Here is a 16,229-nt window from a genome sequence, read left to right as displayed (position 1 = left end):
CCCAGGAGTGGCTTGGCAACTCCTCTTAATTCCTGAATATTCAGGAATTAATAAGGGACAGAGGATTCATGAAAAATCCAAAACAGCACACAGGAAGCCTTCTGTTAAATGCTTCCTGACACACTTCCAGCTTCCGCGGATCACACTTCCAGGTTCCCTGGATCACACTTCCAGGTTCCACGGATCACTCCGCGCCTTGTGCAGCATGCAATCCATGGTAATGAGATGTTGAATTCTCTTCCCATTGCTGTGGGTGGTTTGATCCCTCGCATCCACAAGTACTTGATCAAGGGACAGCAGAGATCTGCTTGAGAGCTGTTTTAACCGACCTTCTTCCTCCTGCTGATTGCAACTGTAACTGGGACAGAAGGAAAATAATGGGGGTATGTGGAATGTTTAAAACAGTTCACTGGAAAGGCGTAATTAGCTGCTGTAGACTTGATAGAAGAAGCATTTGTGGGTTCTTAGACTCGAAGTCTGATTTTTAAAAAGTAACTCTTCGTGTGGCAACAGTTGTGTGTTCAATGACTAGGTTTCTTCCATGGGTTGTATACAAAAATAGAATTGATAAACCATACTTTTAAAATTATCCTTTCCAACATCACCTTTTATTAAAAGAGCTTTGACTCTTTAGTTAAAACAGCTGAAATCTTTTGGATGGAATAGGTAGTGGTAAGGTAACCTTCAGCAAATCTCGTGGCTTAATACAGCTCTTTTCTCAACTCCAGACACTAGGGCTCTCCTCCCCTCCCTAAGTGTTGACTGATTTATGGAAGTCATTTATGAGTAACTCTACAGCAACCTGACTTATTTGCCATCCCTTTCATTTTTCAACTATTTGTTTTAAGTTTGTTTCTGGATGGTGATTTCTGTGAGTATAAGGGAAATTTATCTTATTGCTTGGCATTTTTAAAGAAAAAATTATTCATGACACTGGTTAAATAAAAGTAAGGCAGAGTTTATTCAGGAGAACTATCATGATAGAGCTAGGAACCAAAGCAATGGGGTATTATAGGGCAGAAGAGAGACTGGACTCAACTCTGAACACAAGGAAAAAGTGAGAACTTATAGAAAAGGAGTAGGGTGCATGGGGGCAAGGGAGTCAGGAAATGGAAAATTATTAAAAGGAAATATCAGAGGTACAAAGAATTCTAGCTAAAGTGATCTAACAGGATTCTTGCTGAAGGCAGACTTGAGTGATAAGACATCACCTGGAGGATGGAGTATGAGGGACCCAACTGGGTACTGAAGTCAATCAGATAATAAAGATGGTAAATTCTGGTTAAACTGATTTACCAGTGTTTTTGATAAAATGTGGTAATACAGAGACCAAACAGAAATCCAAAGTCAAGGCCTAGTTGAAAAAGAGTTCAGAAGAGCCTGATTAGAATTTGGTTAAAGAAAGAATCTTTGTCACCATATCTCCAGATCCTACTTTGTACTGGTAGATGTTTAATGAATATTTGTTATATTCATTATCTCCATATTGGACAATGTTGGTCAAATGCAATGATTTCAGTTTTGGTAGAATTAAGGGTTAGATAGTCTTTTTAACAGTACTTGGTCAACAAGTTATATTGTTACTTATTATTATTTTCATTTGTGATAATAAAATAAAGGATAGCCAACAAGGACCAGGAAATTCAAGGAATCCCTGTGTGTATAGCACAGGGAATTCTGCTCAATGTTATAAGCAGTGGCAGCCTGAATGGAATTTGAAGGAGAATGGATATGTTATCCCTTTGCTGTCCACCTGAAACCATCACAACATTGTTAATCAGCCATACTCCAATACAAAATTTCAAAAAAGAAGCTAAATAAAACTAAATTTGTTTGGAAAACAAAAAGAAATAAAACTGTCCATATAAAAGATCAAATTTGAAAAGGACCTAGTGCAATGGAAAGATTAAAGTGTTTAGAATCTTACAAGAACTTTTAAAAATCCAAAATAATACATTGGACCTCAAAATCATAAGTTGCTCAGTCGTGTCCGACTCTTTGCAACCCCATGGACTATAACCTACCAGGCTCCTCTGTCCACGGGATTTTCCAGGCAAGAATACTGGAGTGGGTTGCCATTTCCTTCTCCTGAAGATCTTCCCAACCCAGGGATTGAATCCAGGTCTCCCCCGTTGTAGGCAGATGCTTTACCATCTGAGCCACCAGGGAAGTCCTGGACCTCAGGCAGGTTATTAAACATGTCTGAGACTCCAAGTATCTGTAAACTGGTGGTTATATTAGCTACTTTATTTATCTCTGGGCTAGAAGGGTTGACAAACTATAGTGCATGGGCCAGATCTGGCCTTACAGTCTATTTTTGTACATCCTTGGAGAAAAGAATGGTTTTCACATTTTTAAATAGTTGAAAGGAAGAAGGGCTGGAGGGGGGGGGGGACTATGTGTGGCCCACAAAATCTAAAATATTTACTATCTGGCCCTTTACAGAAACAATCTGCTAATCCCCATGTTATGGTTAAATTTATGTGTCAACTGAATAGGACAAGGAGCACCAAGGTTAAATACCGTTTTGGGGTGCACCTGTAGGAGTATTTCTGGATGAAATTAGCATTCAAATCAGTGGATTCGGTGAGGTAGATTGCCCTCCCCAGTGTGAGTGGGACTCATCCAGTCTTTCACAGCCTTCAAAAAGAATAAAATAAGAAAAAAAGGCAAAGGAAGGGGGAATTTGCTCCTTTTTGCTTCCTTCTGTGTCAGTCTGTTGAGCTGGGACATTAGTCTTCTTCTACCCTTAGACTGGAACTTACACCATCAGCTCCCTTGGTTCTCAGGCCTTTTGACTCAGACTAGAATTACATTACCAGTTTACCTGCATCTCCAGCTTGCAAACAGCAGATTGTGGTACTACTTTGTCTTCATAATTATGTAAGCCAATTCTTCATAATAAATTTATTATATTTATGAAGGGGCTTACCTGTGGCTCAGACAGTAAAGAATCTGCCTGCAATGCAGGAGACCCGGGTTCGACCATTGGGTTGGAAAGATCCCCTGGAGAAGGAAATGGCTAGCCACTACAGTACACTTGCCTGAAGAGCCTGGCAGGCTACAGTTCATGGGGTCGCAAAGAGTTGGAAACAACTGAGCCACTAACACTTTCACTTTCATATATATGAAGAGAAAAAAGCATTCACAGCCCAATTACCAGGTGTCAGAGTTTTTTAGCCACATCCTTATATTATCTTCCCTATTTGTCTACTGAACATTCTAACACTAATCTTCCACCTCATCCCCAACCCCAATGTGATCTCTATGAGGTCCTCCCTCAGTGCAGGGCCTGGAAAGATCACCAAGATATTGGGTACCAAGACTGCAGAAAATACTGTAAGAGCTCTATTCTTCTTTCTGATAACATTTAAGTGACAAGCAAATTTTTTGAAAAATGAAAGAAGTTCAAATAAAAGCCATTCACTTGAAAAAGAGCTACTTGTAAACATTGTCAATAAGAATTTGCAGCAGCCATGGCTGAAGCCCCTGCCTGGTAAGTTTGGTGCCCTGATATACCTATAACATGTTCAAGCCCCAGAGATGGGTACTGCTTCTTAGTGCTGTGTGTATTCACCTGGTTACGTGGCTTTTCTTCTAAGAATGTATGAAAGATATACAGATAAAAAATTACAATTGGGGTCAACTTCAGCAATGCCCAACTTTTTACTCCTTTCATTTTTTAATACCTATATTCTTCCCCTTCCTCACCTTTTTGAAAATTATCATCTCTATAGCTTCTCCAGTAAAGTAGTAGAGAGTGTGTTTTTTTCAGAAGTACTGAGTTTCAAAGTCTGATGCTAATGTGAATTCTGAACTTTCATCTAGTTACTCTTCATCTCCGGATGCTATCAGTAAACTGGAGAAGTTAATTTAACAAAAATAAATAAATGAATCAAGAATCTCCCCACACTTGTTTTCCAGTAATTGTTGTATCACTGCCTGGACCTTATGTTTCTGCTTTTCCTGATTCTTTTTACTGTAATCTTTTTGTTTCTTCCAATCAGTACTATATCCATCATAGTTAAATATTTCAGGGTCTTCAAAACAAAAATAACCTGCCTTAGCCTGGATAAGAGGGAATTTGGGGGAGAATGGGTACATGTATATGTAGGGCTGAGTCCTGTCACTGTTCACCTGAAACTAACAATACATCATTTCTCAGCTATTGCTTGCTGGCTTGCTTGCTTGTTAGTTGCTCAGTTATGTTCAACTCTGCGACCCCACGGACTGTAGCCCACCAGGCTCCTCTGTCCATGGAATTCTCTAGGCAAGAATATTGGAATGGGTTGCCATGCCCTTCTCCAGGAGATCTTCCCTACCAAGGGATCAAACCCAGGTCTCCCTCATTGCAGGCGGATTGTTTACCAGCTGAGCTACCAGGGAATCCCCATATCAGCTATACCTCAATACAAAATGGGGAGGGAGGAGGGAGGAGGGTTCAGGATGGGGAACACATGTATACCTGTCGTGGATTCATTTCGATATATGGCAAAACCAATACAATATTGTAAAGTTAAAAAATAAAATAAAATTTAAAAAAAAATTAAAAGTTTAAAAGATTTAAAAAAATTAATGACCCGCCTTTTCTGACTCTAATTTCATCTTGTATGTTTTTGTCAGAACTTTATTGGTAAAGTATTCTTTGGATTCAACATGGAAATATAAAGCAAAAGACATGGACCCTTAGGATCTGAAATATTTACTTTAATATCCTACAGGCTTTTCAAGGTTGGTTCACCATGTTTCTCTACTAATTCGCTTACCTACCTAAAAACTGGGGAACTTTTCCAAAGCATGGAGATCAAAAGTATGGCATTCAGTTGGGATCTGGCTTTTTCTGCTCTTTTATTTTGGGACACTATTTTGGCTACTATAAGAAAATATCATGAATTAGGTGTTTTAAACAACAAACATTTATGTTTTACAGTTCTGGAGTCCAAGATTAGGATGCCAGCATAGTCTGATGAAGGCCCTCTTCTGGGTTGCAAACTGCCTATTTCTCCCTGTGTCCTCATATGGAGAATGAGTGAGCTAACTCTCTGCAGTCTCTTTAATGAAGGATATTAAATCATGATGTAATCACCTCTGAAAGGCCCCCACCTCTTAACACCATCAATTTGAGGTTATGATTTCAACATATAAATTTTGGGAGGATACAAGCACTCAAACCATCATTAGGACAACAGCCAATTTATGTTCTGCATCATTTTCACTATGTCTTTCTTCTGCTTCTGGAAAGCCAACATTGCCCCAGAAAACCACTTCTCTTGCCAAAAGAAAATTGGTTTAATGCTGCATACATTATTTCCACTCATAATTTCTTCAATAGATCTTGGCTTCCATATGAGCACATTTCTCCTTAAATTATTTCAGTGCATCATGTCTTCTTTTTCCTACACAAAATTCAGTATAGCTTGAAGGAGAGTAAAAGACAGTGTTAAATTGTTCCTGTGAAGATATCAAAATCTGAAGATTCTGCATCACCAGGTACATGAGAATTTCTGCATTAATTTGCATTTTAGCAACTTCTAAGAAACCTGAAGGGACATCATCAAATATTGATAACTTACGGTGTCGGATTCTTGATCTCTGAAGAAGAGGATTTAGGTTAGGGACCAGGGACCAGGCTTGATCACTCATGAGCTTCTGTGCAGCAGAGTTTTATTAAAGTATGAAAAGGGATAGAGAAATCTCCTGACATAGACATCAGAAGGGATGGAAGAGTGCCCCCCTGGCTAGTGTTAGCAAGGGAGTTTATACATTTTTAATTAGTTATTACAATAAATCAAAAGAATGTCTCAAGTTTGTGAAAATTTTTACCAGACCCACTCCCACAATTTACATTTTAGGATAACATGATTAAAACTTAACAATAGAAAGATCCTATTAGACCCACTCCCATGATTTACATTCTAAAATATCAGGATTAGTCAGAAGATTTTCAGGAAGGAGAAACTGTCCTCAAGAGGATACATTGTTGTTATATAATCCCTACTACAGAGTTTAAACTGAGTTGTTTGTTGTGTAATCAATCATCAGTCTGGGCTTCAAGAAAAAAATATTTTATGTGACTTAAACTAAGGAATGTAGAGAGAAGAAAAAAGAAAAAGTTTGTCCTTTCCTCCTCCTTGAGAATTCCAGACCCCTATCTCAACATTCAGAAAGCGAAGATCGTGGCATCTGGTCCCATCACTTCATGGCAAATAGATGGAGAAACAGTGGAAACAATGGCAGACTATTTTGGGAGGCTCCAAAATCACTGCAGATGGAGATTGGAGCCATGAAATTAAAAGACACTCCTTGGAAGAAAAGTCATGACCAACCTAGATAGCATATTAAAAAGTAGAGACATTACTTTGCCAACAAAGGTCTGTCTAGTCAAGGCTATGGTTTTTCCTGTGGTCATGTATGGATGTGAGAGATGGACTATAAACAAAGATGAGCTCCGAAGAACTGATGCTTTTGAACTGTGGTGTTGGAGAAGACTCTTGAGAGTCCCTTGGACTGAAAGGAGATCCAATTAGTCCATCCTAAAGCAAATCAGTCCTGAATACTCATTGGAAGGAATGATATTGAAGCTGAAACTCCAATACTTTGGCCACCTGATGGGAAGAATTGACTCATTGGAAAAGACCTTGACGCTGGGAAAGATTGAAGGTGGGAGGAAAGGGGACAACAAAGGATGAGCTGGCTGGATGGCATCACCGACTCAATGGGCATGAATTTGAGTGGACTCCAGGAGTTGGTGATGGACAGGGAGGCCTGGTGGGCTGCAGTCCGTGGGGTCGCAAAGAGTAGGACACAACTGAGTGACTGAACTGGACTGAACTGAACTGAACTGATCTATTCCTCAAGAACCCCAGACCCCTCTCTCCTCGGGGACCCGTGGACTTATCAACCTGCCTAGGAATTGACTCTCTCAATATCTGTTGTCGATTAAAAAATAGATGTACAACTTGAGAGTTGTGAGTTAAGTTTTATTTGGGACAAAATGAGGGCTGCAGCTCAGAAGGCAGCATCTCAGATAGCTCTGAGAGAATGCTCCAAAAGAGCAGTGGGGGAAAGACAATATACAAGGTTTTGGTGTAGGGGGACTTCAATACCATGAAGCATTCATTTTACAAAAGGCTTTTTGTTAATCATGAGGATCTGCTATCACCATGAAGGGGTTTGCTGCTGCTGCTGCTAAGTCACTTCAGTTGTGTCCAACTCTGTGCAACCCCATAGATGGCAGCCCACCAGGCTCCCCCGTCCCTGGGATTCTCCAGGCAAGAACACTGGAGTGGGTTGCCATTTCCTTCTCCAATGCATCAAAGTGAAAAGTGAAAGTGAAGTCGCTCAGTCGTGTCCAACTCTTCAAGACCCAGTGGACTGCAGCCTAGCAGGCTCCTCCATCCATGAGATTTTCCAGGCAAGAGTACTGGAGTGGGGTGCCATCGCCTTCTCCGATGAAGGGATGAGGATGGAGAAGGCAATGGCACCCCACTCCAGTACTCTTGCCTAGAAAATCCAATGAACAGAGGAGCCTGGTAGGCTGCAGTCCATGGGGTCACAAAGTTAAACATGACTGAGCGACTTCACTTTCACTTTTCACTTTCATGCATTGGAGAAGGAAATGGCAACCCATTCCAGTATTCTTGACTGGAGAATCCCAGGGACGGGGGAGCCTGGTGGGCTGCCGTCTATAGGGTCGCACAGAGTTGGACACAACTGAAGTGACTTAGCAGCAGCAGCAGCTAGATATGAGGAGATGCAAGGATTGAGATCATAAAATCTGTTTCTAAAAACATCCAGCTATCTAAAGACCTGTCCCACCAGATTGCCTGGAGCACAGAGTACCTCACTCCACCCTGAACTCCCTCAGGGGTTGTTGAAGGTCAACAGCTATAGCAGCATGGGGCTCAATCTCTGTAGAGGCAGGGCAAAAGCCTTTGTTGTTAAGTGCCAATACTCTTGTTGTTAAGGGCAATACTCTTGTTAAGTGCCAATTTGTAGTTGACACTATCGTCATGATGCTTTTAGCCCTCTCTTCTCCTGTGGCAGGGTAGCCCAAAGGCATCTCCCTCTTAACCAAGGGAGAGATTCTAAACACTTCCCTGCCACAATAACTTGGCTTAGTAGTCTCCCAAGTGCTCTCTTTTATGTACACAGTAGGTGCTTTGTTTCATGTAAAAACCAATAATTATTTTATGCATGTTAATGTGTATCTGCGTGCTCTGATTTCAGGGAACAATGGAGTTCTTAAAGACCCCAAGACTAAGAGCACCTAGGGAAGAGTCATGGCATTAGAAGGAATGGTTTGAGACCCACCAGTAAGTACACTGTAGGTCCAAAAGGCTGTCCATGTTCTGGCTCCTGCCAGTGACTTCAGCCTTGTTTCCTGTTCCCCCCCTTCTTCCTTTCACACAAGTTCAAACCTGTGGCCATACAGTACATCATCTGTACTTCATCACACTTTAAAGTCAGGATGTATTCTTGTTTCTTTCCTCTCCACTAGAACCCTTGAGGGGAAGGTTGCTAGAGTAATATCCCCTCTATCTAATAGTACATATCATAAGTATACAATGAATATAAATGAATGACGGAAACAGATGATGAACATTGCTCATCACATGCTGGATTTATCTTAATTGTGGAATACTGACATTACCTTGTTTCCTGACAAATAGATATCTACTCATTTCCACCATTGCCACCACCCAGCCCCCACTTCCATCATTACCGTTGGACAATGAGGCCTTTGAGGATAAGAAAAACATAGCATTGGCTGTGTCACCTGAAACACATACCACATTGCCTGGAACGAAAGTAATATTTTGATTAAATTCACAATACTTTCTCAGGTAGGCTTTGCACTTTGTATGTTACTGAATGGACACCACTTCTATCCTCCATGACAGGCTTTAAAACGTATTTTATAGTCTTCTCACTTTATCTCACAAGGTTTAGTGCAAAGACAAGTCACTGTGAGTGAGTCAACACATCACTGAGCTATTACGAAGATTTCCGAATGCTTTAAAATTGTTAAACTTTTCTCCACTGCTCCTTGGAGAGGCTCAGGAAATCTTCCTCTTTTCCATCTCCCGGTGATTTTATTTTGTTTTGATTTCTAAATACTTTTGCAGGATATTAAAACAAACCATTGAGAAAAATCTATGAAGCATTTTAAATGAGTTGGGAATCGTAAGAACTTTCCTTTTTTATCTGAGACCTCCAGAGACTAGTATAGGCAGCATTTTGTTCTTGGAATTAAATTCATTCTATCTTTACTTTTAGAAGCGATAGAAATTCAACTATCAAGGCTCATTATTTCAACTGAAAGTGAAGTCGCTCAGTCGTGTCCGACTCTTTATGACCCCATGGACTGTAGCCTACCAGGCTCCTCAGTCCATGGAATTCTCCAGGCAAGAGTACTGGAGTGGGTTGCCATTTCCTTCTCCAGGGGGTCTTTCCAACCTAGGGATCGAACCCAGGTCTCCTGCACTGCAGGAGACCAGGCCGTAAGAGGCTAAACACATCCAGAAAGATGACTAGTATTGAGAGGTCTGAGGAACAGGGAAATCCATGACATAACGTTGAAGTTGAACATACAAATCTGATAGCCAAATAATTTATTGGGAAACTACTGGGTTTCGTTAGTGATGGGGTTCAGTATTATACTGAAGAAACAATTCTGGTACAAAGACCCCAAATGGCTGCTTTTCACTTATTGTCCTCTCCTCCGATCTTATCAATTTCCTCACACGGTATTTGGGTCCATTGTCAAATTATACCATATGTGGGTGGGCTTCCAGACCTTCTAGCTACCAACAGTGGCAATGAGATATCTGCCTTGAAAGTGCCCAAAGAAATCAAATAACCTTAATATGATATAGAACTCAAGATTCTTAACCTATAAGAGTATTTCAGTACTCTGTGCAGGGTGCTATATCATAAATTTAGCATCTATATTAAATATGCTTTATCTTTTCTGAAGTTAAAAATTTTAAGAAGTTGTGTTTGAAGAAATTTACTTTAATTTGTTAGTCCTAAAGAAAAAAGTTCACAATATAATAAAAATTAAAACTCTCTTTTATTATACAACTAATTCACATCTCATAATGGTAATTTGATTTCCAAACATTGTGAAAAATCAAATTGTCAGATTTCATTAAAGAACTAAGCATTTAAAATATAAGCAAACCATTTTGATTTAATTAAGGTAGAAAGTGCTACTGCTTTATTTTAGTTATCAAATGTATCATATGTTAAGCCTTTTTTGAGAATTAATGCTCAAGTTTAGCAAATACAAAACTTTAACACAAACCCAGAAGAACTCTCTTGAAGAAGATTCCAGGAGAGGTAGGCAGTCATTGTTACTGTTATTTAACTGAAAGGAGGGAGAAGTTGCAAGGTTTAAAGCCAAATGATGTTTGTGGCACTGAATGTTTGAAAGCTAATGTAAACTATCTCTTCTTTGTCCACCAGAGTTAACCATTCACCTCACTCTCAAAGAGTCAGAGTCAGCACAAGCCTCTCTTCCTTCAGGAAGAGGAAAGGAATAAAAGAAACCAAATGCTAAACTTACATCATTATTTTCAAAGAAAAAATGTTGACAGAATTTTCTCCAACTGGTTTTCTGTTTGTTGTTTGGTTTTGTTTTAGGGAGTATAAATGCAATCTCACCTTCAGGATCTAGTTTTTTTCAAGTGCATAATGATATATCTTGTGTTCTGAATTTGAAAAATCTTGGTAGAAACATAAAGAATCTTAGAGACAGCAATTCATCTGAAATATCCAGTGATTTTTCTTATTTGCATTTTGTGTAATTAGAAGAAATAAAGTTTATTATTCTGTAAAACTACTAGATTAGGGATAATCAGCTACAGAATATCTATAAAAAATTAGCTACCCAATTTTATATAAATATCTGCATAAAATTGACTTTCTCTGAAGTAGATCATTAATTTTTCTATCAATCAGTCAAAAAGTGATGCTGAAGTTTATATGGCCTTTAGAAGGACACGGACCAACCTGAAATAGCAATTCAGGACCCAAGTTTGCAAACATGAAATAAAAGAGAGTGAGCAACACATTTCACATTTCTGCTGCTCCTGAGTCTTTGATATTCTGACTAACTATAATCCCCACACCTGAAATTTAACTCATTAAATGTTTAGCATAAGAACCTTAAACATATAACTGTGTGCTTTTATAAATATTCAATTAACACTCATTTCATCATTTTGAGATTTTTGCCACTAAATAAAGATGCTTATCCTGCAATAATTCTGTTTGATCTACCTTTTTGCTTTAAAAAAAAAAAAAAAAGGCTGCATCACAGAGTGAAAACATCAAAAAGAAATACTTTTGGAAGATGGCTTTAACAGAAGAGAAATTCTCTAAACAGATAGTCTAAATAAATAGAGAAAAATTTACTATTTTTCTCTTCTTATTCACTGGAAAAGATCTACTCGCCAAAGAATCAGTTTTTGTTTATCAAGCAGACAAACAAAAGAATCCACAATTTTTAATGTAAGAATGATAATAAATTAAAGTCCCACCGTGTATATTCCCTGTGGCATTTTTTAACTAGCAGTTGGCTCCTCTGTCTCTGGTAATTCTCAAAAACAAAACTAAATCTGAACAGTCCTCTTATATGTTATGACACATTTCTGGGAAAATAGGAAAATCTTCAGTTACACTGCAATTGGTGTCCCACTAAATAGAGTGAAAAGCTTACTGTATTTTTATTAATTTCCTGGTAAGTACAGGAATTAAGTTTTTGTGAAAATTGGCCGCCCAAATGTAATTATAAAATTACTAATTGAACAATTGATTATAAATTCTAATTTTTTCTAGTAATATACTATTTTTAAAAATTTTATAATACTACATTGCTGGGCATTAATAGAGATATTTTGTAGTGCTTAGTTAAGCACCTGATATACAGTCGATATTCAATAAATGTATTTTTTTAAATGAAAGATAAGATATTCCTGATTCCTCTTTGTTGTCTACCTCATGTTAAACAAAGCTGTGTTTTCCCCTGTTACTTGAATTTTAAATTTTTCTATCTGATTTTAACCATTAGCTCCACCTTAAAATAATCTGAATCTTTAAATTTCAATTGCCAGTGCAATTTAGCCAGATCCACTATATTCTTATTGAACACCAATATTACAGAAAATACCACAGAGATATAACACGGCCAATCAGCCACTGGCCCTGAAGAGCTTATAAAATAGGAGAGACAGAAAGTGCATTAATAATTACACAACAAGCAAAAACATAAGCATCAAAAGACAGGAGAACATACAAGTGTGAAACAGGGACCTCAGTCAAGATGGCATGGAAGAGGTAACATTTAAGATAAACTTTTGAAAAAAAAAGTAACAAGTCTCTGACAGATGACATTGGAGAAATAGGGTCGGTCCTGGGTGTTCTTTGGAAGGACTGATGCTAAAGCTGAAACTCCAATACTTTGGCCACCTCATGCAAAGAGTTGACTCATTGGAAAAAACTCTGATGCTGGGAGGGATTGGGGGCAGGAGGAGAAGGGGAAGACAGAGGATGAGATGGCTGGATGGCATCACCAACTCGATGGACATGGGTTGGGGTGAACTCCGAGAGTTGGTGATGGACAGGGAGGCCTGGCATGCTGGAATTCATGGGTCGCAAACAGTAGGACACGACTGAGCGAATGAACTGAACTGAACTGAAATAGGGTATCCCAAGCAAAGAAAAGGCTTCCCAGGTGACTCAGTGGTAAAGAATCTGCCTACCAATGCAGGAGACACAGGAGACATGGATTTGATCCCTTGCTCTGGAAGGTCCCCTGGAGAAGGGAACGGCAACCCACTCCAGCATTCTTGCCTGAGAAATCCCATGGACAGAGGAACCTGGCAGGGTACAGTCCATGGGGCCACAAAGTGTCGGACAGGACTGAGCATGCATATACAAGCAAAGAAAACACAGCAAGCTTTTCTAGGTCCATTCAGGGAGCTATGACTAACCCAGTTTTACAAGAGTGATGAGTCAATGTAAAAATAAAGTACAAGAGTAGCCTGAGAGTTTATGTTCAGCTTGGAGTTAGAGGTGTGGGGTCTATACTTATTTTAATAGGTAATGGAAAAGCATTTAAGTTTTGTATTCAGTTCAGTTCAGTTCAGTTCAGTCGCTCAGTCATGTCCGACTCTTTGTGACCCCATCAACTCAGCAGGCCAGGCCTCCCTATCTATCACCAACTCCGGGAGTTCACTCAAACTCATGCCCATCGAGTTGGTGATGCCATCCAGCCATCTCATCCTCTGTCTTCCCCTTCTCCTGCCCCCAATCCCTCCCAGCATCAGGGGCTTTTCCAATGAGTCAACTCTTCGCATGAGGTGGCCAAAGTATTGGAGTTTCAGCCTTAGCATGAGTCCTTCCAATGAACACCCAGGACTGATCTCCTTTAGAATGGACTGGTTGGATCTCCTTGCAGTCCAAGGGACTCTCAAGAGTCTTCTTCAACACCACAGTTCAAAAGCATCAATTCTTTGGTGCTCAGCTTTCTTCACAGTCCAACTCTCACATCCATACATGACCACAGGAAAAACCATAGCCTTGACTAGACAGACCTTTGTTGGCAAAGTAATGTCTCTGCTTTTGAATATGCTATCTAGGTTGGTCATAACTTTCCTTCCAAGGAGTAAGCATCTTTTAATTTCATGGCTGCAATCACCATCTGCAGTGATTTTGGAGCCCCAAAAAATAAAATCAGCCACTGTTTCCCCATCTATTTGACATGAAGTGATGGGACCAGATGCCATGATCTTAGTTTTCTGAAACTAAGCCAACTTCTGAAAGCTTTAAGCCAACTTTTTCAGTCTCCTCTCTCACTTTCATCAGGGTCTAAAGCGAATAGCACATTCAAATAGGTTCAGTGGGTGGAGTTTGATAAAGAGATGATTAACAAAAGGTATGGGCTGAGGAGTGGACATCAATAAGGGATGATGGACAATTTCCTACCAGCAGCAGTGGGAAGTATTGTCACCACCAGATCTAAAAGAGAAAATAAAGGGAGATATTATTAGAACCTGCAGAGAAAAGTTATAATTGTAAGAGTGTATCTCCTGAAATGAGGCAAGACCTTCTGTGGAGGAGAACAGACAACCTATAGCTGAGCAAGAAGAGCTGGGTGGATAAGTACCCAACTTAACTCTCTGCTTGCCCCCTTCAGTCTCCTGCTAGTGCCCCCTACTGGATAAACCCAAGTGGAAGTTAGAAGGCAAGGGAGCCCATTGATTAGAGTCCATATAGGCCTTCCTCCCAGAGCACAGAGCAGAACAGAGAAAGAAAGGGAATGGATCTGAAGGGGGAAAAGGAAAATATAAGGCACAGGCTTTTGAGCAAAACAGAGACATATCTCCTAGGAAAATTAATCCTACAGGTATAGACATAATGAAGATGAAGAAACTAAGAACGTAATAGAGAAGACTGTAAAGGTCAGAAATAGGGCCATGGCAGTGGAACAAGAAGTAGAAAATTGCCTGTGAGAACTTGCAAGGCTCTGAGTCAGCTCTTGGAATGGTGCCAGGCATGGATCCAACGTGACTTTTGATGGCTTTTGGTGAACAGGTGCATAGCGGAACGATGAGAATCACAACTGGGGTCCTAAAATGCAAATGTGATGCTGTATCCATGAGCAAATAGCCACTAAGCAGAATTTGCTGGAAGTTAAAGGAATCCTGGGTATACGTTTTTATCTGTGGATGGCTTTCTTGAGATGCAAATTTTGGAGACCTTTTACATAAAGGTGTGAAGAGAAGTGTTGGCTACAAGATAAGGAACTAAAAGTTTTAAGCAAAAGCAGATGTTCTGTTATCTTGAAGATTTCAAGGGCATTTTATGACAACAGTCATGCATCTGAACAGTTGACAGACAGCTGTATGGATGCTCATGGGTTAGAAGATCAGACAAATTTAAATTTTAATAAATATTTATCAACAGAAAATTTGCCTGTATGAAACACGAGAGTGATAAATTGTGGGGCTTCTAACAGGTTAGATGGAGGGGAAAAGGAAAATTAGAAGTTCACAGTTTTGAATCTTGGTTCCTAGGAGAACAAGATAATTATTAGAAACATAAAAATTAAGTGCTGGATTTTAGAGTTCAATGGACGGAATTTCTAAGTGCTGCTCCCAGTAATGGGAAGGCCAGGGGAATGCGTACTATGAGGGGTATCCTAGAGGTCAGCACAGTCCGGGACAGGGTTCTACCCAAGCAAAAAGCACAGTAAGAGGAAGAGGCCAGATGCATTTGGGGCCCCAGAGCACCCTTATGGTGGTTTAGTCTCTAAGTCATGTCCAACTCTTTGTGACCTCATGGACTGTAGCCTGCCAGGCTGCTCTGTCCATGGGATTTCCCAGGCAAGAATACTGGAGTGGTTTGCCATTTCCTTCTCCAGGGGATCTTCCCGACCCAGGAATTGAACCTGGGTCTCCTACATAGCAGGCAGATTCTTTACCAACTGAGCTACGAGGGAAGCCCATAGCCCACTTATATCCTTTGTGAAAAATCTTCCTTAAAAAATAATACTGCTGAACTATCTTCCCCCAAAATATCATCCAAAATAACACATGTCATAGGGGAAGACAGATGAGAAGTATGGAGCACAGAATGCAAACCAAACAAACTGCAGTCACTGTGGTTACAAAACAGACTGCAGAGTCATAATTCTTGAAAGGAAGGCTGCATAAAGTAAAAAATAGTCATTTGGCAATAAAACAAATGAAAATCCAACCAAAGCATGGGTTAAGAGAGGCAGGAGGAAAGAAGTGTCAGTGTCAACAACTGAAGCAATGTGGTATTGTGGTAGAACTAAAGACTGATGAAGAGAAAAGAATGATGCACATGGACCAGGTACATGATACAAATGTAGTTACTACTGGAGGGGGAGTAAAATTAGGAATTACTACATGATACATATGTGTTTAAAGTTAAAGGAGAATAAGGACTGTCCTGGTGGTACAGTGGCTTTGACTTTGCTCTCCCAACATAGGGGGCCCGGGTTCAATTCCTTATCAGGAAACTAGATCCCACATGTTAGCAAATAAGCATTCACATGCCACAACGAAAGATTTCATGTGCTGCAACTAAGACCCAATGCAGCCAAATAAATAAAATGTTTTTTAAAATTAAAAGGGGATAAATATGGACTTTGAATTCCCAATAAATTGCTTGGGAACAATTAACTAATCTTTTGG

Source organism: Bos grunniens, chromosome 3 (genome assembly GCF_055505025.1).
Source record: "Bos grunniens cultivar Pamir isolate PY7600 chromosome 3, Bosgru_T2T1.0, whole genome shotgun sequence".
In the NCBI taxonomy this organism is placed as follows: Eukaryota; Metazoa; Chordata; class Mammalia; order Artiodactyla; family Bovidae; genus Bos; species Bos grunniens.
The sequence above is the reverse complement of the archived record's forward strand: the minus strand, read 5'-3'. Positions refer to the sequence as shown.